This window comes from Rhinichthys klamathensis, unplaced genomic scaffold, assembly GCF_029890125.1.
Source record: "Rhinichthys klamathensis goyatoka isolate OS25496 unplaced genomic scaffold, OSU_Roscu_1.1 h1tg000176l_1, whole genome shotgun sequence".
Classification (NCBI taxonomy): Eukaryota; Metazoa; Chordata; class Actinopteri; order Cypriniformes; family Leuciscidae; genus Rhinichthys; species Rhinichthys klamathensis.
Genome location: NW_026606705.1, coordinates 5,777,921 through 5,801,299, shown reverse-complemented (window position 1 = coordinate 5,801,299; position 23,379 = coordinate 5,777,921). Strand labels below are relative to the sequence as shown.

At 40.4% G+C, this 23,379-nt stretch overlaps 1 protein-coding gene across 2 annotated transcripts in view; it reads right to left on the bottom strand.

Annotated features, from left to right (window-relative positions):
- LOC130092459 (gastrula zinc finger protein XlCGF57.1-like) overlaps positions 1 to 16,453 on the bottom strand; it is a 120,062-nt gene extending 103,609 nt beyond the window's left edge. The window contains exon 1 of one of the 2 annotated variants that reach the window (XR_008807930.1): positions 16,399 to 16,453. The gene's annotated coding sequence lies outside the window, so the exon portion shown is untranslated. The remainder of the gene's footprint in view (positions 1 to 16,398) is intronic. The other variant, XM_056260315.1, reaches the window with a different exon arrangement.
- Between the last annotated feature and the right edge of the window lie 6,926 nt (positions 16,454 to 23,379).

Genomic DNA, 23,379 nt, shown 5'->3' with positions numbered 1-23,379 from the left:
CTTTGTCAAATCGTGTGCGGTTTCATTGCGATTAATTGTGCAGCCCTAATAGCTAGGCTATAGGTTATTTTAGTTCTCCTCACTCCAAAACAAATCCTTTCAGTTTAACGGTATTCAGAACAGAACAAGAATGAATAAATAAAAGTAGCTATATAAACGCCAAGCCAAAACGTTCATTTAAAGCGAACTGGCATGTTTTTTTTTTATCTCATGTTGCTATTTGAAAACTAAAGCCCTGGAAAACAAATTTTTAATGGGTCACAGACAGGGTTCTAAATTAACACCCGCCAACCCGCCAAATGCGGGTTAAAATTCATTTTGGCGGGTGTTAATAAAAACTTACTAGCCAGTTTGGCCGGTGATGCATAAGGTTCTGTTCTCGGTCATTTATCCCCCTGGCAGTACTTCCTACATTTCCCATAAACACTGTGCCGTAATGCTACGTGATGACGTTTCATACGCCCATTGGCTGCATTTTGCAGTGAAACCAGCGCGAGAAATGATCATGGAAACAAACGGAGCATACGCGTCCGTCCACCAGAAAACACAAGAAAGATGAAGAACGAGCCAGAGCAGGGAGCAGACTGAAAGAGGAGGGAGCTAGTAAAGTAGCTAAAGTAAAAAGTTAAGATTAAACTAAATGCGGCGGTGGTTGGGACAGACTTCTGGGTTTAAATTTAAATGTCGTTTAACGAGAGATAGCCTACGTTATTTTTTTTAAGTTTAAGGTTTTTGTCATTATTTCTTACAAGCTTATACATTAGGCAATAGCCTATACACAACAAGCTTACTATATATCTTAAGGTTTTCTTTTAGTTAAAAACATTAAACAATATGTGTAAACAAAATAAATATACAACAAAAGCATTTAAGCTCAGGCAGCGCAAACGAAAAAAAAAAAAAAAAGAAAAAAAAAAAAAGAAGCAGACTGCGCAGTTATCGTACAGAACGTAGTCAGCATACTCGAGTCAGCATATGATTATCGTGTTTATATTGTTTCACGTTCATGTTGAGAAAAACAATAATATCCACATATGCTCGAGTGAGAAAACGCGCTGCGCTGACACACAGGCGTTGCAGAGACGCGCGCGCGCGTGTGTGTGTGCAAAGTGAAGTAACAGCACTTTGCGTTTTCTGTTTTTAAACCTGTCTCCCTCAACGAAACTTAAAGGAAGCATATGTCAAAATCATTTTGCTACCAGAAGATATCGGGGTACATCTGCTGACCTGCAGTCGTTAATGCAGTGATGGACAGCTGCTTCCTCAGTCGACTGCTGTTTCTTTGGATTTCATGTGATTTCTCATTGTGGTGGTGATATTATGATAATAATAATAATTAATAATTGATTAAACGTAATTCCATTTTGTAATAGGCTATCATTTTCATCTAAGTAATTCCAAACTTCGCGAGGCAGACAACGACATTATGTGATCAAAAACACAATCCACTTGTTAAATGCTCCACCCAGTGCATTTAATTATAACTGCGGAAAAAAATTGAAGAAAAAAAGTATTAGTATTTTATTGTTAAATTGTTAAACTACATAAATGCCATTATCTGTACCGTATCCCAACTTGTGATCGTTACAATACCGTTACAATAAAACATCAATTGAGCAATATAACATGCATTTTTACTCAGTATATAAGCAATATCTTGCTTTTTATGTTAAAGACACTATTGATACCGTGAGAAATTTACATTCTCAGGAAGATAGCCGCTTATCAGTTAATCGTTAATCGATCGATAAGGTCGATCAACTAATGATTAATGAATTAATCGATAATTTGCATCCCTAGTCTACATTAATCCGGATACATTTGAAAACGGCGTTTACGTTTAAAAACGCTCAGTCCACACAAGTTTTCAGGCGTTTGCGTGGATGAGAAACTTGAAAAATACCTGAAAACGGTAAATTCACCATACTGCGCATGCGTAAAACCTCAGAGATGATACAGACGGAAAAATAAATAATACATTTATCGCGCAATTCTTCTGACAGGATAATTTTTTTATAGCAAAATATCTCACTATTCACTGATGCGTCCAGGTCGCACTCAGTCACCATATGTTTGGTCTAAAACGTGACTGCTCATGTGTTGCCGTAGAGAGCAAATACGAGTACATTTTCTGTCATCTTTCTGTCAACAGCAGTACTGTGATATGAAGAGTGTGTAAAGTAACATATTTTAGCAACAGTGTGAAAGTGAATATCACATAACAGGCACAATACCGGTACATGAATATCTATTGGAACAATATGCGTCACATGACTAAACTTACGTCATTGTTTTTAAATACCTCCGTTTTGACAGTCCACACTACAACTCGAAAATGGCGTTTTCAAATGTATCCACTTTGGAGAGCGTTTTCATTAATAAAACCGTCGTCTCTGTGGACAGAAGGCCAAAACAGAGAGAAAAAGATGCGTTTTCAAATGAAAACGTATTAATGTGGACAAGGCCTAGGCCATCATCTCCCGTCTACATTCTCTGCACATGTGCCCATAATTATCAGACAGGGTTGCCACTACCTAATAAACAAACCACTATCATTAAAGGTGCCATTGTCAAAAATAAGTGATTTCGTTACAACGACACAAATGTGTTTATCAAAATAAACGCCTTATAAAGTTGTCCTTGTTACTGTCACAGTGTCTGGTTGTGTTTCCCTGGGTTAGCACTAGAGGTCCTCGTTCTCACGGTGTCATTCACATTAGACTACAATTCCCAGCATTCTGTTCTGTCACTTATCTGATTATTGCACTCAGCTGTTTCCCATCACCTTGTTAGTTCTGTGTGTATATATTCCCTGTCTGTGTTAGTGTTTGTTACGGAGTCCTTGATTAATGTCCGCACACTTCTGTTCCTGTTTGCTGCCTGTTCTTGTTCATGTTTTTGTCTTGTATTTTGGATTGCCTTATTGGATTTTGACCCCTGCCTGGATGACTACGAGTTTGGATTTCCCTTATATTAAAAAACTACTGCTCTTGGATTTTCTGCCTCCTGTGTGTGTTCCGTGACAGAAGGACTCCGTCACACCTAATCCAGCGGTATGTTTTGTAACATCTCTTCCCCAGCCACCGAGCGGGAGAGAAGGGAGTTTTTTAAGGGGACCCGATTGGTCAAGTTTCGTGGGACCCGTGGAGGTCGCAGTGGAGGAGGTGGTCGAGAGACTGTTCACGTCCCGTCTGCCCAGCCAGAGACTGTTCACGTTCCGTCTGCCCAGCCAGAGACTGTTCACGTTCCGTCTGCCCAGTCAGAGACTGTTCACGTTCCGTCTGCCCAGTCAGAGACTGTTCATATTCCGTCTGCCTTCATGGACCTGGATTATCTGGAGCGTCTGGCTCGGATCCTGGACATGCCCGTGTCTGCTGTTCCAGAGCCGGAGCCAGTGTCTCCTGTTCCAGAGCCAGAGCCAGTGTCTGCTGTTCCAGAGCTGGAGGCAGAGCCAGTGCCCGTTCCAGAGCTGGAGGCAGAGCCAGTGCCCGCTCATGAGCTGGAGCCAGAGGCAGAGCCATTGCCTGTTCCAGAGCCGGAGGCAGAGCCAGTGATGTCTGCCTTCATGGACCTGGACTATCTGGAGCGTCTGGCTCGGATCCTGGACATGCCTGTGTCTGCCGTTCCGGGGCCGGAGCCAGTGTCTGTTCCAGGGCCGGAGCCAGTGTCTATTCCAGGGCCAGAGCCAGTGCCCGTTCCAGAGCCGGAGGCAGTGCCAGTGCCCGTTCCAGAGCCAGTGCCTGTTCCAGCGCCAGAGCCGGTGTTTGTTTCTGTGTTTGTTTCTGTGTTTGTGTCTGTTCTTGTGGCTGTTATAGTTTTTGTGTCTGATCCTGAGCCAGTGACAGAAGGACCTGGATTATCTGGAGGTGTCTGATCCTGAGCCGGTGTCTGATCCTGAGCCGGTGTCTGATCCTGAGCCGGTGTCACTGCCCTGGCCGCCCGAGGGGTCTTCTCCGCCCTGGCCGCCCGAGGGGTCTTCTCCGCCCTGGCCGCCCGAGGGGTCTTCTCCGCCCTGGCCGCCCGAGGGGTCTTCTCCGCCCTGGCCGCCCGAGGGGTCTTCTCCGCCCTGGCCGCCCGAGGGGTCTTCTCCGCCCTGGCCGCCCGAGGGGTCTTCTCCGCCCTGGCCGCCCGATGGACTGTCGTCTCCGCCCTGGCCGCCCGAGGGGTCTTCGCCGCCCTGGCCGCCCGAGGGGTGTTCGCCGCCCTGGCCGCCCGAGGGGTCTTCGCCGCCCTGGCCGCCCGAGGGGTCTTCGCCGCCCTGGCCGCCCGAGGGGTCTTCGCCGCCCTGGCCGCCCGAGGGGTCTTCGCCGCCCTGGCCGCCCGATGGGTCGTCTGCATCGCCCTGGCCGCCCGAGGGGTCTTGGCCGCCCGATGGGTCGTCTGCATCGCCCTGGCCGCCCGATGGGTCGTCTGCTTCGCCCTGGCCGCCCGATGGGTCGTCTGCTTCGCCCTGGCCGCCCGATGGGTCGTCTGCTTCGCCCTGGCCGCCCGATGGGTCGTCTGCTTCGCCCTGGCCGCCCGATTCGTCGTTTGCTTCGCCCTGGCCGCCCGGTGGACTTTCTGGTTCGCCCTGGCTGCCGGCTAAACCATCACCCCCTGTTTCTGTTCCCTTTCATGGTCCTGGCCCTCCCATCCCTCCCTTGGATTTTCCATATTCCACCTTCCTCTTGGACTCTTGGGTTGTCTGATCCTGAGCCGGTGTCACTGCCCTGGCCGCCCGAGGGGTCTTCTCCGCCCTGGCCGCCCGAGGGGTCTTCTCCGCCCTGGCCGCCCGATGGACTGTCGTCTCCGCCCTGGCCGCCCTATGGGTCATCTTCACCGCCCTGGCCGCCCGAGGGGTCTTCGCCGCCCTGGCCGCCCGAGGGGTCTTCGCCGCCCGAGGGGTCTTCGCCGCCCGAGGGGTCTTCGCCGCCCGAGGGGTCTTCGCCGCCCTGGCCGCCCGAGGGGTCTTGGCCGCCCGATGGGTCGTCTGCATCCCCCTGGCCGCCAGATGGGTCGTCTACTTCGCCCTGGCCGCCCGATGCGTCGTCTGCTTCGCCCTGGCCGCCCGGACTTTCTGGTTCGCCCTGGCTGCCGGCTAAACCATCACCCCCTGTTTCTGTTCCCTTACATGGTCCTGGCCCTCCCATCCCTCCCTTGGATTTTCCATATTCCACCTTCCTCTTGGACTCTTGGGTTGTCTTGTGTACTGTCATGGAGCGTCTGGTAGCCGCTCCGTAGAGGGGAGGTTCTGTCACAGTGTCTGGTTGTGTTTCCCTGGGTTAGCACTAGAGGTCCTCGTTCTCACGGTGTCATTCACATTAGACTACAATTCCCAGCATTCTGTTCTGTCACTTATCTGATTATTGCACTCAGCTGTTTCCCATCACCTTGTTAGTTCTGTGTGTATATATTCCCTGTCTGTGTTAGTGTTTGTTACGGAGTCCTTGATTAATGTCCGCACACTTCTGTTCCTGTTTGCTGCCTGTTCTTGTTCATGTTTTTGTCTTGTATTTTGGATTGCCTTATTGGATTTTGACCCCTGCCTGGATGACTACGAGTTTGGATTTCCCTTATATTAAAAAACTACTGCTCTTGGATTTTCTGCCTCCTGTGTGTGTTCCGTGACAGTTACGGGGCTCAAATTCATCCATCAATAGTAAAATAACACAATGTTTAAGCGTATCTAGATGAGCTATTATACAGCAACAAGCAAAAACAGATTCTTGATGTTCGAATCATTATTAGGTCCACGTTGTTTCATTATGGCAATGGGCTTGTGAGGATGAGGCACACTGAAATAATATTTTCACATTAAAAAGTTGCTCCCTCAAACATGATGTGGCATATAGCCTACCTCATAAACCTTGCCGTTGAACAGCCTCACAATAATAAAATATCCAGGGACACTTCTTTATTATAACAAATTTAATTCAAAGATGCATACTATTTAGGGAAGCAACGTTTTAATGTGAAATGTAAAAGAAAAGGGGTCATACTCAGATGCCAATAGTATCTGCAGCCACAGAACGGAAGTGAGGTGCCGAGCTCTTACAGTCTTAAAGGAAAATATCGTATATAGATAGTGCAACTCTATTATTAGATATGAACCATTTACATATGGATTTTGATTGGAATCAATGGGTCTCATTCATGAAACACGAGCAGAACGAATTTTTGTGTAAATCGTGTGTAAAGTGGTTCTGGCATAAATTTTCGGATTCATTAAAATGTTCGTATTTTCCAAATGTTAGTTGGTACGAAAGAAATCTACACCTGTTCCCAGCCACGCGTAAATAGTGAGTTTAACATCCGAACGTTTTGCTCATTAATAACTAAGGCTGCATTTTAATTCACCTTAATCGGGTACATATTTACACAGCATTTTGAAAAAATATTATATATAGTAATACGGTTTTTCTTCTTACTTCTGGGACTGTTTGATTAACAGATGAAACTCCATTAACTGCATCTGTAATATGCTGCCAAGCTTCCTTTTTTTTAGGACCTGATACGCCATTATGTAGCCTACGCTTGAAAATAAAATGTGGTGTTTTGAATGAACTTCTGATAATAAAACTTCGATTTCTGCATCTGAGAAATTTTTCTTTTTCATTCAATTTTTCATTTTCTTTTTTCATTTTCACAGACACGTTGAAATCCTTCGTTTGGTGTCATAATATGATGCCCATATATAGTTGTCAGTCGGATTTAATGGGCGGGATTTATGGTAATTGAGAATGAACGTGCACGCGATTCATTAACACACACACACACACATTTCACTATCACATCTGACGTTTACGAAGTAGGCTATTTGTGAATCAGGAAATGAGTTTTCGGGAAAGTCTCTTTACGCGCAAATCACTCTCATATTTACTCGTATATTTACGAATGTTTCATGAATGAGACCCAGTATCTAGAATATTTAACAACAACACTTTTCAATCATACAAGCTTAAAGGCAGAGGTGGGTAGAGTATCCAAAAATTGTACTCAAGTAAAAGTACAAGTACTTATAGAAATATTTACTCAAAGTAAAAGTAATAATCTTAAAAGTTACTTGAGTAAGAGTAAAAAAGTATCCAATGAAAAAACTACTCAAGTAGTTAGTTACTAGTTACTTTGGATCACATAGGCCTATATATATATATATATATATATATATATATAAATAACATGATATTCTTTCGATATTTTTTCATTTAAATGACTAAAATTATCATAATTAGATAAGCTATCTTTGCAAAAACAGAAGAGACAAACATTATTTCTATATATCTGTATATTATATCTATAGCCCGAAAACCATTGCCCTTTGGTTTGTATAATAGTATAATAACGTATACAACTACATTAGACAATGTCGGAATAAAGTGACTCCATGGAGTTTTGCATTCAAATGTAAAGGGATGGCAGTCATGTCATGCCCAACACAAACAACGATCAAATGCAAGGATATTCTTCTGTCTGTTCTCCAAAATGTATTTAAATGTAGACTATATTTATAAAAGCATCTTTAAACTGGTTAACTGTGTCTAATAAGGCAGACAAAGGCATTCGTTTTCAAGTCGAGTTCGCACGCCACTGCGCAATACACACATTGTGTGTGTACACTACACACATTCATAAACTGGACGAGCTTATTTAATGTATAACTATAAAGTAATGTATATGTCCAAAAAAAGGGTAATGTCATACTTTGTAGTAGTGCTATATGGCGTAATAATCTGTTTGGTTGTAAAATGTATTACCTGAATGAAATCGAATGTATCGTCGTGTGGAATAATTCATTCACAGACAGCTTACGAAGTAACATACGAAGATGTTCAACTAATAAAGATCTTCATCGCTGGCAAAAAAATATGATGCATTTGCAGATTTACTTTCTAGACTGTACTGTAGACTGTGGACCGCCACTTCATACAACGCTCTTGATGTTCTTAAATCTTCCTATTACGACTCCGAGACGATTCAGTGCGTGCAGGAAACTTAACAGATCATTCAAACTGATTCGCGAACCGATTTAGACAGATCTGCCCAACTTGTTTGATGAAGTCTTTGAAGGGCAATCCCATGCAAAGGTCATCTTTACCATGAAAAAATAAAGTTTTAACCAAAAGAACAAAACCCTTTTTAAGTTGTCCATTTAGGTCTGTAATATACTGTATTAATGTGCTTTAACAAAAATTTTAAGAAAATTGCCTTGTTTATCCACCAGATATGAGGTGAGCAACAATGCTTAAATTACATTTTCAACCAGCCATATTTCATGCTTTCAAAAAAAGGTATCAAAGACCCCCCTTTTTAAACTTTATTTTAACTGTAAGCATTTTGCAGAAAGATGGAGGCATGCCTGAGAAATAAATATACTAATTTGGTCATAACAACACTGCCTGTTAAATGTATAAGGGCTGGAATAAAGAGGTCTTGACGCTTCAGTGCACTGTCACGTCCATAACGTTTTAAAGGTTTAGTTTATTTAATATGACAATTATAAATGCAAATAACTTGAAACTTTATTTACAAAGCTAAATTATGTTTATGCTTATTAGGATAGACAATTCATCTCACTACTTTGCTCTTAACAACCATAATAATGCGTTATGGACGTGACCGTTACGGACGCTTCATATTAAATCATGCATATGACTGTGATCTGTTTCAAGACAGAAATGATTTTGGCCACTTCATTTCAAGTTTTGTTTTTTAGAAAGACTTTATTTAAAGTGAATTTCGTTTTGTATAAATTGTATCTTAATTTTAAATCAAAGTTTCATCAACCATTTGCCTGGATTTAATAAGCAAATATAGCATGGAGGTGCGATCACTTGCAACACGTAAACTTGAGCGCGTCTCATAACTGAACAGAAACTCAACGTATGCCTCTCAGAAATATAGCCTATCTATAGAAAGATTGCAAAGATCAAAACGAAAAGAAATAGGCAACTCTCTGATTGTGTAATCTGTATGTACTTTTTCCACCAACACGTCCCTTTAGAGGCTCGGTACGATCGCGCTGACAAAATAATAATAATAATAGGCTAATAATATTGCGTGTCAATTATTTTGTCAAATCATTTTTATACGAAATAAAATGTGATGATTTTGACTCGCGACTGTGCATTAAAATCCATAAACTGGCCGAAAACCGTGCGATCATTTAGACACAAAAAAAGTACGTTTTTTGTGTCTAAATGATCGCGTTACATGATTAGTGACTCACATCTACGGACAATAATATCCATCGGTTCACCTGACTGTGGAGGAAACCTGTGATTTTAACTCCTATATGACAAACATTAATTGTTTATGTATTTTAATTTTGACTGTCTTCCGTAATAGTCTCTGCTTTAATGTTCCGTCTATGTGTTTATAGTAGCCTATTCACGTCCTAGTCGAGAGGCGTCCTGCAATTGCGCGAGGAACCTGATTGGTTTAGGCGCGAAACAGGCGCCCTCTAATTCGCTCGCGCTTCCTGTCATTCAAGCTCAGGTTTTGACAGCTCGAAGATAGCGTTATCTTAAAGCTAAACGCCTACCACAACGACAGATGGATAAAATGGTAAGATGATACTAAAAACCGCACACAATCAGGGAAAATAAATTGAATAAAAATATTAATGTGTCATATCAAATAGCCTTGTCACCTCAGAGTCATCACCTCAGATAAGATACCATGACAATATAACAACCTACTTTATAACATACATATTCACACATACATATACATACATATACACACACACATATGTTAAATAATTTTATAAAAATTATAAATGCCAATGGACCTAATACTAGGCTGCTTATTTTTTTATTAATTATTAAGATGAAAGTGTTAAGCATGAACGAATGAAATACATAAATCAAATAAATACCTTCACCCTCATCTTCTCTTATTGGGGGGGGGGGATCTTCAGAATCATTTCAGACAGTCTTCTTAATGTGAAAACAGAGCCATTATGCGTCAACAAAAGTGCCATGATGGTTTGATTGTTGATTTTCCAAACAGATTCTATGTATTTCAGACGCGTCACATCCATAACAGGGTTTTTGTCACATCCATAACGCTGGTTTTTCCTCATAATACACTTCATAAAAATATATATATTTTAAACATTGATATTCTTATGTTCAGCTAAGACCCCTTCATCATGTGGATAGCAATATTTATACATTGGATTTAAAAGTTCACAGACTTTAAAGGAAATCGAACAGTATACCAAAAACTCTGTCATTTCCCGTCACATCCATAACGCATGCATATTTTCCTTTTTTGGGGGTGCTTAAATATATTTTAGAAAAACTTTTTTTCCTGTCAATTCCCCAGATTGGGTGCTCTGAGAATATGCATTTCCAATTTAAATATTGTAAGAAGTTTTTTTTTTCTGAGACATTTCACCTGTCATTATGAGTTCAAATGTCACATCCATAACGCTGGAATTACCCTGAACAGAATCGACTCGAAAGAGTGATTCATTTGTGAATTGAGCATCGCTCATGCCCAGAAAAAAGAGAGAGCGCGCGCTTAGAATAAACTACGCTTTTAACAGCATATTGCATTAAAATAAAGTAACGAGAGGAACGTCGCCCAACGTAACGAAGTAAAAGTACAGTTTTTTCATTAGAAATGTACTCGAGTTAAAGTAAAAGTACCCACAATTAAATCTACACTTAAAAGTACAAATTTTCAAAAAAAAATACTCAAGTAAATGTAACGAAGTAAATGTACTTCGTTACTACCCACCTCTGCTTAAAGGATTAGTTCACTTTTTAAAAAACTTTTGCTGATAATTTACTCACCCCCATGTCATCCAAGATGTCCATGTCTTTCTTTCCTCAGTCGAAAATTGACTACTTATTGGTCCAAAAAACTACCCACAAAATCTCTTACAATACAACTTTAATTTAGAAGGATGTCCTGTTACCTTATCGACTACAGTAAAAGACCTGGGTGTTATACTAGACCGCAACTTGTCTTTCGAAAATCATATTTCATGTTACAAGAACTGCCTTTTTCCACCTTAGAAACATTGCTAAATTACGTAACATGCTATCTGTTTCTGATGCAGAAAAGTTAGTTCATGCATTCATGACCTCGAGACTAGATTACTGTAATGCTTTATTAGCTGGTTGTCCTGCATCCTCAATAAACAAGCTACAGTTAGTGCAAAATGCAGCCGCTAGAGTTCTTACTAGGTCAAGAAAATATGATCATATAACACCAATTTTATCATCTCTACACTGGTTACCTATTAAGTTCCGTATCAATTACAAAGTACTACTACTGACCTATAAAGCCCTAAATGGTTTAGCTCCTGTGTATTTAATGGACCTTCTATCGCCCTACAATCCATCGCGTTCTTTAAGATCACTAAATTCGAGGCTTCTGGTCATTCCTAGGATATCCAAGTCCACTAAAGGAGGGAGGGCGTTCTCACATTTAGCTCCTAAACTCTGGAATAGCCTTCCTGATATTGTTCGAGGCTCAGACTCGCTGTCCCAGTTCAAAACTAGATTAAAGACGCATCTCTTTAGCCAAGCATTCACATAATGCTTACCTTCTATTGTTGAATCAGATCGAATGCACTAATATTATGAACAGCAGCTACGCTAATTATTTCCCATCTGCTTTTCTGCTGTTATCTCGGGACGTTAGTCCCGAGGTAAATAGCGTTCGTCAGCTCCAGTTTGTATCCAGCCTCTCACGGAGACTTCAGATGCCCCAACACCTGCGATGAGACGACTAAACGCCTGTGAAGAGACGACTCAACGCCGGCGATATGTTATGCCCTAAATTAGTACATGATGACTAACTAACTATATTCTTCTATGTACATTTCTGAAATGCACTTTCTGTAAAGCTGCTTTGAAACAATATGTATTGTGAAAAGCGCTATACAAATAAATTTGAATTGAATTGAATTGAATTGAAAAGAAATTAAGGATTTTTCTTCATATAATGCACTTTACTGGGCACCAAACGGTTCAAGGTCCAAAAGACAGTTTCAGTGCAAACTGCAAACTGTTCAAAGGGCTTTAAACGTTTCCAGGCGATGAATAAGGGTCTTATCAAGCGAAACGATCGGTCATTTCAAAAATAAATAACAAAGTTTAAGTTTTATAAGCTCAAATGCTCGCCTTGCTCTGTTCTGTGATGCACGTTCGTGACTCTCCTGTTCGAACTCGTTCATCAAAATGAACAAATCTTTTTTCGAGTCATTTGATTCATTTAACGAGTCATTCGATTCATTTAACGAACGAAATGAACGAATTGACTCGGAAAAAGATTTGTTCATTTTGATGAACGAGTTTGAACAGGAGAGTCACACAGAACAGAGCAAGGCAAGCATTTGAGCTTATAAAACTTAAAAAATATATATATATTTTTTTTAATGAGCGATCGTTTCGCTTGATAAGACCCTTATTCATCGTCTGGTGTCGTTTAAAGCCCTTTGAACAGTTTGCAGTTTGCACTGAAACTGAAACTGTCTTTTGGACCTTGAACCGTTTGCTGCCCAGTAAAGTGCATTATATGGAGAAAAATCCTGGAATGTTTTCATCAAAAACCTTAATTTCTTTTCGACTGAAGAAAGAAAGACATGGACATCTTGGATGACATGGGGGTGAGTAAATTATCAGCAAAAGTTTTTTTAAAAGTGAACTAATCCTTTAAAGACCCACTCCGATGAAAATAATGTTTTTCTGGGTGTTAACATGTTCTTGTGGCATTTTTCTTATGTTAGAGGACATATCTTGAGAAAAATAAGCTCAAAGTTGTATTTCTGAGTATTTCTACATTCAAATGGCTGTGAATCAGTAGCAGACGCTAAAATGCCGTTTAAAATAGACTGGAGTTGTGACGTAGTAACTCCACTGGGCGGGGCCACAAGCTTGTTAAAATTAATCGAAAGTGCCCCTCTCAAACAAATATCAATGATAATATTGTTTTCAATAAAACAAAATGCATTTGATTATAATTAACATGACAATGTGACAAAATTCACGTTTACTTGTATGTTTCTGTCGGTTTGAGCTGTCGTTGCCATGACTCGTTGCTATGGGTTGCGTCACTTGCGTGTCTTGCATCGGACTCGACTGAAGGGGTCAGTCTCCGTTTTCGAGGCCGAGGGTCAGTAATGTGGACGGCAGGAGCGCATAATCGTTGCAAAAGTTATGCGTTTTAAAACGAAAACGCACTGTACGGCTGGATAGCTCCAATATTGCTCTCAATTTTTGTTGCACCGGTAATGACAGGTTGGGGGTGTAAGCTAGCGGGAGAGACAGAGCTCTCAGCAACGGGGAGGGGGAGGGTCATCTCCGTGCCAACGGCTCCGCCCACAACGCAGAGGCGAATTGCTAATGAGCTACTGCCGCTCTGCTGAAGCAAAGTCCCAGAAAACGGCACAGGTTTTGTGAGTTTGGCTAAAAATGGCATAATCATAATTTAAAGACCACTGGGAATGTTTACAAATAGCTCAAAATATGATCGGAGTGGGACTTTAAGATATCAGAACATGTGTAACTTTTAGCGGCATCTAGTGGTGAGGTTACGAATTGCAACCAACAGAAGTTAATAAAGGAAAAGATGTCGTCGTCTGAGACAGCAGAGAGTCCAGTTCAGCAATGAGGTTTCTATATATCTATAATCTGTACACATCTTTTGCACTTTTACTGTGGCAAATGTAATTGCTTTTCGGATTACGTATAGTAAATTGGCTTTGTGATAAAGTTACTGTATGCTTTGTATTTATTGTTAAAGAATATAAATTACGAATGCTCATTTGTTTTTTTATTTGCAATTGTCAGCAAAGATATATTTGGTTTATCCTACTATGGTTTTTCGAATATTCCCTTTCATGCAGTGTGTAATAAAGCTGTTTGTGAATGTAAACGTTCTGTAAAGTTGTAAAGCTGACAGTGCACGATAAATAAAGTTATTGTCTCCCAAAGAAAGAATCGACTCTGAACCGCCTTTACGAGTCGTTGTTCGTTCGAATCCTACTGCTTTACGGTTCTACGTCACTAGAAGATACATTTGCACAATGCCCGCCTATGTTGTACGTTGTCCGCCTGCAAACAACTTGACCAGCCCTCAAACATGTAATTTTACTGACGACTGTTTCCCAAATCTGGGAGTTCAACGTGGGATTTGCAAAACGCTTGCTCTTGAAATATGGGTCAGTACCCAGTTTATTTGGACTGATGTATGACTAATTATTGATGTATATTTTCTACCCGGTGTTCAAAATACTTAGTTTTGTGATTTATTTTGTGTAGGTCTCCTGCTAACCGGCTTACTCACATTATTACTGTCTCACATTATTACTCACATTATTACTATCAGCTGTGGGCCACTATTACCTAAAACTGTCTATTAATGCAGCAGATTGTCTGTTGTTCTTACTACTTTGAGTAAAGATAAAGAATGAAGCAAGATTTGTTTTACAAACTTTAATGTTTCATCAGTCGTTCACGCTGGAGCTCAGCTAATGTATGCACCGTTATTGATATAGTTCCCATATGTGCACTACAATAAATTAGAAATATACACGTCGGTTTGTTGATGGACATACACTTGTTAATGCTGATGGTGAGGAATGACAGTTGCAACATCTCATAATGTACCTCAAACTGAATAGCATATCACTGAGAAACATCCTGCTCGAGTCGTCTTTGTGATGGAGGTTAGTGTTGAATGACTAGTTTAGCTCAGACTGATATTGTAAAATCGATGTTATCGTTACTGTCTTTACAGTTTAATCGCTGAGCTGTAGGAAGCCTCCGGACAGAGCTGAAGTTCAGTTATGGTAATGGACGTGTAGCTTCTGACACGCGCTGTAAGCGGTAGACCAATCACAATAGGGTTTTATAATGGAGTTTTTCGGTTTATGGATATAATAAAGCCTGTGGTACACATAACTTGACGATAATTTGACGTTTTGTTCTACAACGTAAATTAACACACACCCATAGCAAAAATGTGAATTTTGAAGAAGTTATGTTAATTTTTGATAACGTACATGTTTAATAAGTAACTAAAAGACAGCTTGGGGTGTGAGTGTGTGCAGTGTACAATGTAGAACAAAACGTCAAAGTATCGTCAAGTTATGTTTACCGCAGGCTTTATCATGCGGTTCTAGAGATGTTCGATTCCAGGTGTTTCGGAGTCGACTCCGTTTCCCGACTCCCACCGTTGGAGTGGATGAAATCTATTCCCTGAATCGACTCCATTTACTTTAAGTCAAAACACGGTCAGCAATATAAGAATACAAGATAGCAGTTATTATTGCACACTAAATGAAGGCTATTCTTTTTTTTTTTACGAAACGAAGCCTAAAATTACCTTTATTAACACAACAAACTTTTAGCATGATTGGCCAAATTAGGCCAGTTTAGAGATGACATTCCCTTGAAATCCATTGTTTCGAGCTGTTGCCAATCTCACCTCATTTTAAAAAGAGAAATGTAACGAGAAAAGGCCTTTGGCGAATATTATTTCAGAGATAAATAAATGAGAAAGTAGGTAATGAAATCTTTAAAGGATTAACCTAATTCATCTAAATGTTCAGGTGAGGGCGATAAGCGCATTGTTAATTCATTTTTAAAGTTAGGATAAGTTTAATGATTATGAACACAAATTAGGATACCGTGGCAAACCAAATTAATATAAAACTGATGAAACCACAAAGCTGGCAGTCTGGCACAGGGGTATAATTACAATGTAATTACATTATTTTAAACAACGTTATTTTATTGTAGGCTACATGTAGGATGAAACTATGTTGACACAGCTTCAGCTCTCTTATGTACGAGTGAGACACAGCATTTCACAACGAGAGTCGATTCCTGTGCTGAAGTCAACTCCTACAATAGGACTGTTAGGAGTCGAAGAATCGATTCTTTTGGAGTCGACTCACTATGTTCTGCAGCTGCTGGATGAGACTTCTGCCGTTACACTTAATGAAATCACAATTAAACTTTCTCACTATACTATGTTTGATTTACAGTTACAGATAAGAAAAATCTACAGTAATACCAACATCATATAGCCTAGTGAGAAAGTCTAATTTTAATGGACATGTTGCACAGATTTTTCATAAATGAACATGCGGCCGATCGTTCACATCTGCAATAGAAGTTACAACTGAACACGATGTTAAACGTTTCTCCCATCTCTAATTGCCAGTGCCCGAATTCGTGTTTAAGGTAAAGCGATTCCTGATACAAGGAGCGAACTGAGACGCACCCTTTTGTATGTGCAGATGCGCATAAAAACAAAAACACTGTTCACAAATGTTAGATAAAGCATTACAATCCTACATTCCATAATAAATATTTTTAATTTTTTTATTTATTTATTAATTGATTGAACGATTTGTATTGATTTAAACACCGTAAATGCTTTAAAACCACAAACCTTTCTTCAGCCGAATCACAACAGACGCAGGACCGCGGCGCAGCCTTATGACGTCACAACGGCTGGAGGAAAAAAACTCTTTTTACATGCTGCTGTCTATAAAAAAATAACAAATATGGATAGAAATATACATACAAAATAATAAAATAGATGTGAAATGAATTCAGAGTTTTTTTGGTGACATATTTGAAAAATGATGCACAATTAATGTGCTGAACATAAACTACTAGTGGAATAGTGTGAGATTCTGTCCATTACAGGCAAAACTGTGATGTTTGGGTGCAGAAATAATTTATACTAGGGTTCAGTCAGGAACCATTCCTCAAAACAAGCCTTTTTCCATTTTAGTTTGATGCATTTATATGATACTGATATACAAAAACCAAGGTTTGTAAAAAAAAAAAAAAAAAAAAAAATTTTTTAAATCTTTAATAGGGCCACAGACTACTTTAAAGTGACAAGCCCTTTTTACACCTGGTATTAGTGCTTGGTTTGTTTTTTGTCTTCAAACTTCAGCCGACAAAGTTTGAATCCCATCTGTTGAGAGTTAAACACACTTTCTTTGTGAAAATTCCCTTCTATAAAATACATTTATTAACATAATATTAATGATATAAGCTATTAATATTGTTGTACGACAATGTCCATTCTATTTAGTTTATTTAATGCACCTTGCTGAAGAAAAAGAAAGATATTAGGCCTATTTTATCATTTATTTAGATTGTAGAAAAATGATGTACTAAAAACCCAAAATATGAATTAGTATTCATTTGCATTAAATTGGCGTCAAATATCACCCCCAGATTTTTTAGTTTAGTTTGGAATTGCAAAGCAGAGCCATCCACACTTAAAGGCACAATATGTAGGATTTTTTCACCACAAGAGGGCGCAGTTTCCAACAATAACAAAGGCGTAGGTTGATGACGCAGTGATGAGCTGAATGATGGGACTTGCTGTCAAGCTGATGGATCTAATAATGTTTATGGATGAGTGCAAACATTCATGTTTTTTAACATTACAGTGGTATGAAGCAGGTCGCGATTGCTAAAGAGACAGATATCAGACGTGAGTCCCGCGGATATAAAGGAATAAGGACCTCTAATTCTACGGAACTACCCGTCAAGTGCTGGATTACTCACACAGGTCAGTTTATTAGACGAATTAAACTTGTGAGGTAACGCAGCACTGCTTCACTTGGTCTAACATTACACTATCACACTAAACGGCATTTAAATGTGTGTTGAAAGTTATAATGTTATACTACATGTTAGTTCGTTTGCTATAGGAAACTAGCAGTAAGCTAGATCAACATTAGAATAACATACTGACCATATTCTAACATTTCATCATGTTTAGCTAACGTTATATAATATTGATTTGTTTTATGTACATTTGCTCACCTGTCTAATAAAGCTGTCAAGTCGTGACTGAAGCTCTGTCGAGTCCAAGTTAGTCGCGGACGTGGAGCTCTCGGCATCTCAAAAACGCCACACTGATATTGATCCTCATTTTAGTTCTCCTTGTTTGTCCCAAAGTCTGCTTGCCATGGTCTATGTTTGAAAGAAACAAGAACTGCGTGCCGCTAAACGTTACGCACTACGCAGTTGTCCACGTCTGTCGCCATGGTTACGTCATGGCTATGGCAGTATGAACGGAAACCGAGGATAGCGCGGATATTGCGTCATTGACAGGCGACATTTTTTTTCCGGGACGGCCACTTATTTAAAATTGTAATTTCTCTGAAATAAAAAATCTTTGGAGACTTTTGGGATATTGTAAGTACACAACTGCAGGAAATATATCACACTGTGCAAGTGATTTTTGGATATTTTAGTACAAAATTCTTACATTTTGTACCTTTAAGGTTATGGACTCTGCTTTAAGCTACTGATGAGGTGAACCAATAAGCATCACTTCAGTCCAAAGACAGTCTCTAAGCGGGTGATTAAAATAGAGAGATATATATTGTCAAAGGCGGCACTAAGATCAAGAAGAATCCGTATAGATAAACAGCCAGAATCAGAAGCCATTAGCAAATCATTAGTAACTTTGACTAGCACTATTTCAGTGAGTGCTGTGGAGTTTACGAAATCCAGACTGAAATGGCTCAAAAGATCATTAGAGGAAAGATGGGAAAGTAGTTGAGAAGCCACTGTTTGTTCTAAAATTTTGGTGAGGAATGGAAGATTAGAGATGGGACGAAAATGATTCCGATTATCAAAGTCCATGTTGTTAGTTTTTGGTACGGGGGTGACAGCAGCAATTTTAAGTGCTGCTTGCACAACACCAGTGCACAGAGAGTTATTGATATTTCTTAAAACAACAGGAGAGAGGGAATCAAAACATGATTTAAAAAGGCAAAATCGTGAAGATGGTATCGGATCACCTCTTGAAGTTGAGGCTTTCAGTTCTTAGACATGAAAATTCTCAAACCACTGGTTGTACAACCACAATAAGGTTTCGTAGTTGACATGAACTAACAACTAGCAGTATTTTACAGCTATTACTAGGGTAAAATTTGACAAAAAAAATGCAGGTACTTTTACATTACAATTTTTAATGTGATTAATAAGATTAAATTAGCTAAACTTTCAAAAGAATACATTACTAATAACAATTTAAGTTAGTTTTGACTACAAGATTATAAAAAAAAGAATGTAATCAACACCAATGCAATCAAATATCATTATCCTTCCTCAGTTTTCAGCTCGCCAGTGGGTTGAGAATGTTCATGTCTAAGAACACATATGAATATCTTTGTGAAAGATTACACCCTGCCATTGAAAAAGAAGACACGGCATTCCGTCTTTCTGTCCCTCACCGTAAGAGAGAGTCCGTCGCCCTCTGGAAACTGGCAACAATTTCAGAATACAGGACCGTTTCGCATCTTTTCGGAGTGGGTGTAACAACTGTACACCCACTCCAAATCATCCCTCTCCCATGTGCTGAGAGCCTTGCAGGGACGAGTACCACAGTGAGTGTGCGATTGACAGTTCTTCACAACAAGGGAATATCATAGCGATTGTGTGAATCTCAAGGGTTGGCACTCTATTATCCTACAGGCTGTTGTGGATGGAAAGGGGCAGTTTTGGAATTTGTGTTGGCCGACCAGAAAGCGTCCATGATGCCCGTGTACTTGGACTGTCCAAGCTGTGGGACATGGCAGAGATTTATTGTTTGGTATGTTTATTTAGCCATTTGAATTACAGGGACAGCTGGATGTCCTCGATGTAATGGCAGAGATCAGGGCCTGTGTTTATCAAGCCTCTGAGAATTACTCACAAGTGCACTGCTAAGAATTGACTTAAAAGTAAAAAAACAATCCTAAAAAGTGAGTTATCGAGCATCTCAGTTTAAGCGAAGTGTAGGACTAAATCTTAAGTGTCAGTCTTAGAGATGATTCATGACACTTTGCTGTGCCACAAACAGGGTTTTGGATGACGACATTGGCATGGAGCAATCACTGAATAGATTTCCTTATTTAAGGATATTCTCAGATAAATTCACCTTGAATGGGGAAATTCCTAAGAGTTAAGGCTCGCACACACCGGGACGAATATCGGCGCGCGTTATTCGTCAGCGTTTTTCAACGCGTTTTTTGTGTTCACACTAGAGATGCGCGGATGGGCTATTATTTCATCCGCAACCGCATCACAAAACTCATTATCCGTCCGCCATCCATCCGCACCAACGTTTTTGACCAATTTTCAAAACCGCACCCGCCCGCCATCCGCTGATTAGGCGATACAAGGCGCTGCTGATGACAGCCGCGAGACTAGAAAGCTCTCAGAATATCAGCAGTGAACTCCGTCTCCGATCAGCGCGCAGGGACAAAAATAAATAGGCTAAATAGCCCAAATTAAACGCACTTCGGCAAACTTGACTTATCTGATGGGCTACTGTACAATATTTTCATTGTAGCCTAATAGAAAACGCATTTTGGCACATAATTTCAACATGCTGCTATTGTATGGGGCGTGACAGTTCTCCATTACGGACGCGAACACTCAGAAAGCGGCACTAAAAGACTTTCAAACTTTCACAATAAAGCACAAAGCCTTTCTTTAAAGCGAATTTCGTTTTGTATTAATTGTATCTTCATTTTAATCCATGTTTCATTAACCAATTTCCTGGATTTAATAAATAGGCTAAAAAGTAAATAGTCTATCTTGATTGTGTAGGCTATTTTTCATTTAAAAATATTAGGCTGTGTACCGACATGGATCAATTATTAATCTTAGATTTCATCTGTCTTTTGTAGGCATAGATGGCGCACCAACGAGTGACTTCGGCGTTTCTTTAATATCGAGGCTCTATAGTTTATTATATGATTGTTAGGCCTGTTGATGGTATAAAATGAATTGCACTGTGCCTGAAAAAGACGCGCTCTCCGCTCTCTTCCCGTGCATTCAAAATTAACGGGAGTCTTCAGAACAGGCTCTCCAGCGTCAACAGCACCGAACTTAGCTCCAATGTCAATCAACGTCTGGGCCACTTGGTGGAATCCTTTACGAGAAAAAATATCGAACGGGCGCGTATCAAGAGAGCGCACAACTTATTCCAGGCAACACTTTTCTGACCTTCTATTTCCTTTGTTTTTAATTCTTTTTTTTTAGTTTGTCACGTAGCTAGCTCCTTCGCCGGCGTTGCCATCTCTGATAACAACAAGCAGCCTCTGCATAGACTCGACTAGCTGATGAAAATTTGACTATTTCAAAGTGTGCTCGATTTTTTTTTTTTTTTTTGGGATGTAGGTATATATTCATATAACAATATTTAACAATATATATTTTTTTCATTTGATTGGTTCAACCGCCCGCCACCCGCCCGAATTTAATTAAAAAAAAAATTTTCGTCCCGTCATCCACCCGATCCGCGGCTGTAACCGCCAACCGCGCATCTCTAGTTCACACCCAAGCGATTTTCGCTGACGATGAGCCGAGTGAACATGCAAATTCATTCCCTAACATTAGATGGCGGCCATTTGCTCTGCAATACCACTCCATAACATTCTCTTTTATCAAGATTTTGGTAGTCGCTGTCGCGTTTGTCATATAGTTCTTTTTGATCCGACACCAACGAGACCAGCAGCTCTACATTGATCTTGCCTTGCATCTTCCTCGTCTTATTTCTGACGCGGCGCGTCAAACAAAAAAATACGATCCCGAGGCGGTTTTAAAAAAATGACGCTTTTACGTGTGCCGATTTTCGTGTCGGTGTGCACACTCACATTGGCGCCCTTTGTTTAGTCACGAGGTGTTAAACGTCGGCGAATATCACACGCGAAATTCGTCCCGGTGTGAACAGGCCTTTAGTGTTACATTCAACACACATTTCACAATAAAGAATGTTCAATAATTTAAACACGTTTTCCACCATGTCTTAACATTTTTCACATGTAATTTTAAACCGGTGTGCTGTTAACTGACCTGGCTATATATGGTTTAGATTTTACATAAAATATAATCAGCCACCATGGATTCCAAAAGAAAACCAAACTGGCGGGATGGTGGTCGATTTTCGCAGATGGCGACCTGCTCTCCCACCTCTGGTGAACGTCCAGGGAAGGGATATTGAGAGAGTGGACACTTATAAGTACCTGGGTGTTCACTTAAAGGTTGTATCAGTGATTTCAGGCCTAAAAATAAATGTCTAATCTTTCCTAACGATCCGCTAGCTGCCCGCCCCATAAGCATGCCGTCCAAAAACCGCGTCTCTGTAGGCAGCCTAGGCTCTGAGATCTGCACACAAAAACAAATGTGTACAACCACCACTCAAAACCAAAATAAAGTGTTCCAACCAATCACTGACAGGGGCGGGTGTTGTGAGGTTTTGCGCTCGTGCACGGCTGGACGCGAAATCGGAGCAACACCCGCCCCTGTCAGTGATTGGTTGGAACACTTTATTTTGGTTTTGAGTGGTGGTTGTACCCATTTGTTTTTGTGTGCAGATCTCAGAGCCTAGGCTGCCTACAGAGACGCGGTTTTTGGACGGCATGCTTATGGGGCGGGCAGCTAGCGGATCGTTAGGAAAGATTAGACATTTATTTTTGGGCCTGAAATCACTGATACAACCTTTAAATAACAAGCTGGATTGGACTCATAACACTAATGCTCTGTACAAGAGGGGTCAGAGCAGGCTGTACTTCCTGAGTAGGCTGAGATCCTTTGGAGTGACAGGGCCTCTCCTTAAGACTTTTTATGACTCTGTGGTGGCGTCAGCCATCCTTTATGCTGTGGCTTGCTGGAGCAGCAGCATTACTGAGAGGGACATAAAAAAGTTGGATAAGGTGATCAAGAAATCCAGCTCTGTCCTGGGCTGTCCTCTGGACTCAGTGAAGGAGGTAGGAGACAGAAGGGTCCTTGCTAAATTGACAGCTATGCTGACCCATGAGTCACACCCACTGCACTATACTCTGTCAGCCCTGGAGAGTAGCTTCAGTGACAGGCTGCGCCATCCCCGCTGTGTGAGGGAGAGATACCGCAGATCTTTCCTACCAGCAGCAGTCAGACTGTACAACGAACACTGTTGACTTTGGACTATTTTATTTATTTTTTAATTTTTATATTTATATTTATGTTTACATCACATCTCCCATATAATGTGCTATACCTGACTTATGTGCATTGACCTTCTAATTGTACATTTATCTACCTCTGTCCTGTCTCTACTGTTGCAAACCGTAATTTCCCCATTGTGGGACAAATAAAGGTTTTTCTTATCTTATCTCTTAACTATTCGTCGTCAAAAACATTCTTCACAAGATTTGTGCACGTCTGTCTTCTCAGTGCATCACAAGCCCCTACTGTCAACTCCTAACCACTTGAGAGACCTCTCGAGCTGTCTTAAATAACTGGGAGAGTAAGAGTGATTCTTAGCTTTAAGAAATTTGATAACTTGCTTTTATACTTACAGTAAGTTTGAAAGTAGTAGTAAATTTCATGAATTCTCAGCACTTAAGACTAAAATGGCACTTGATAA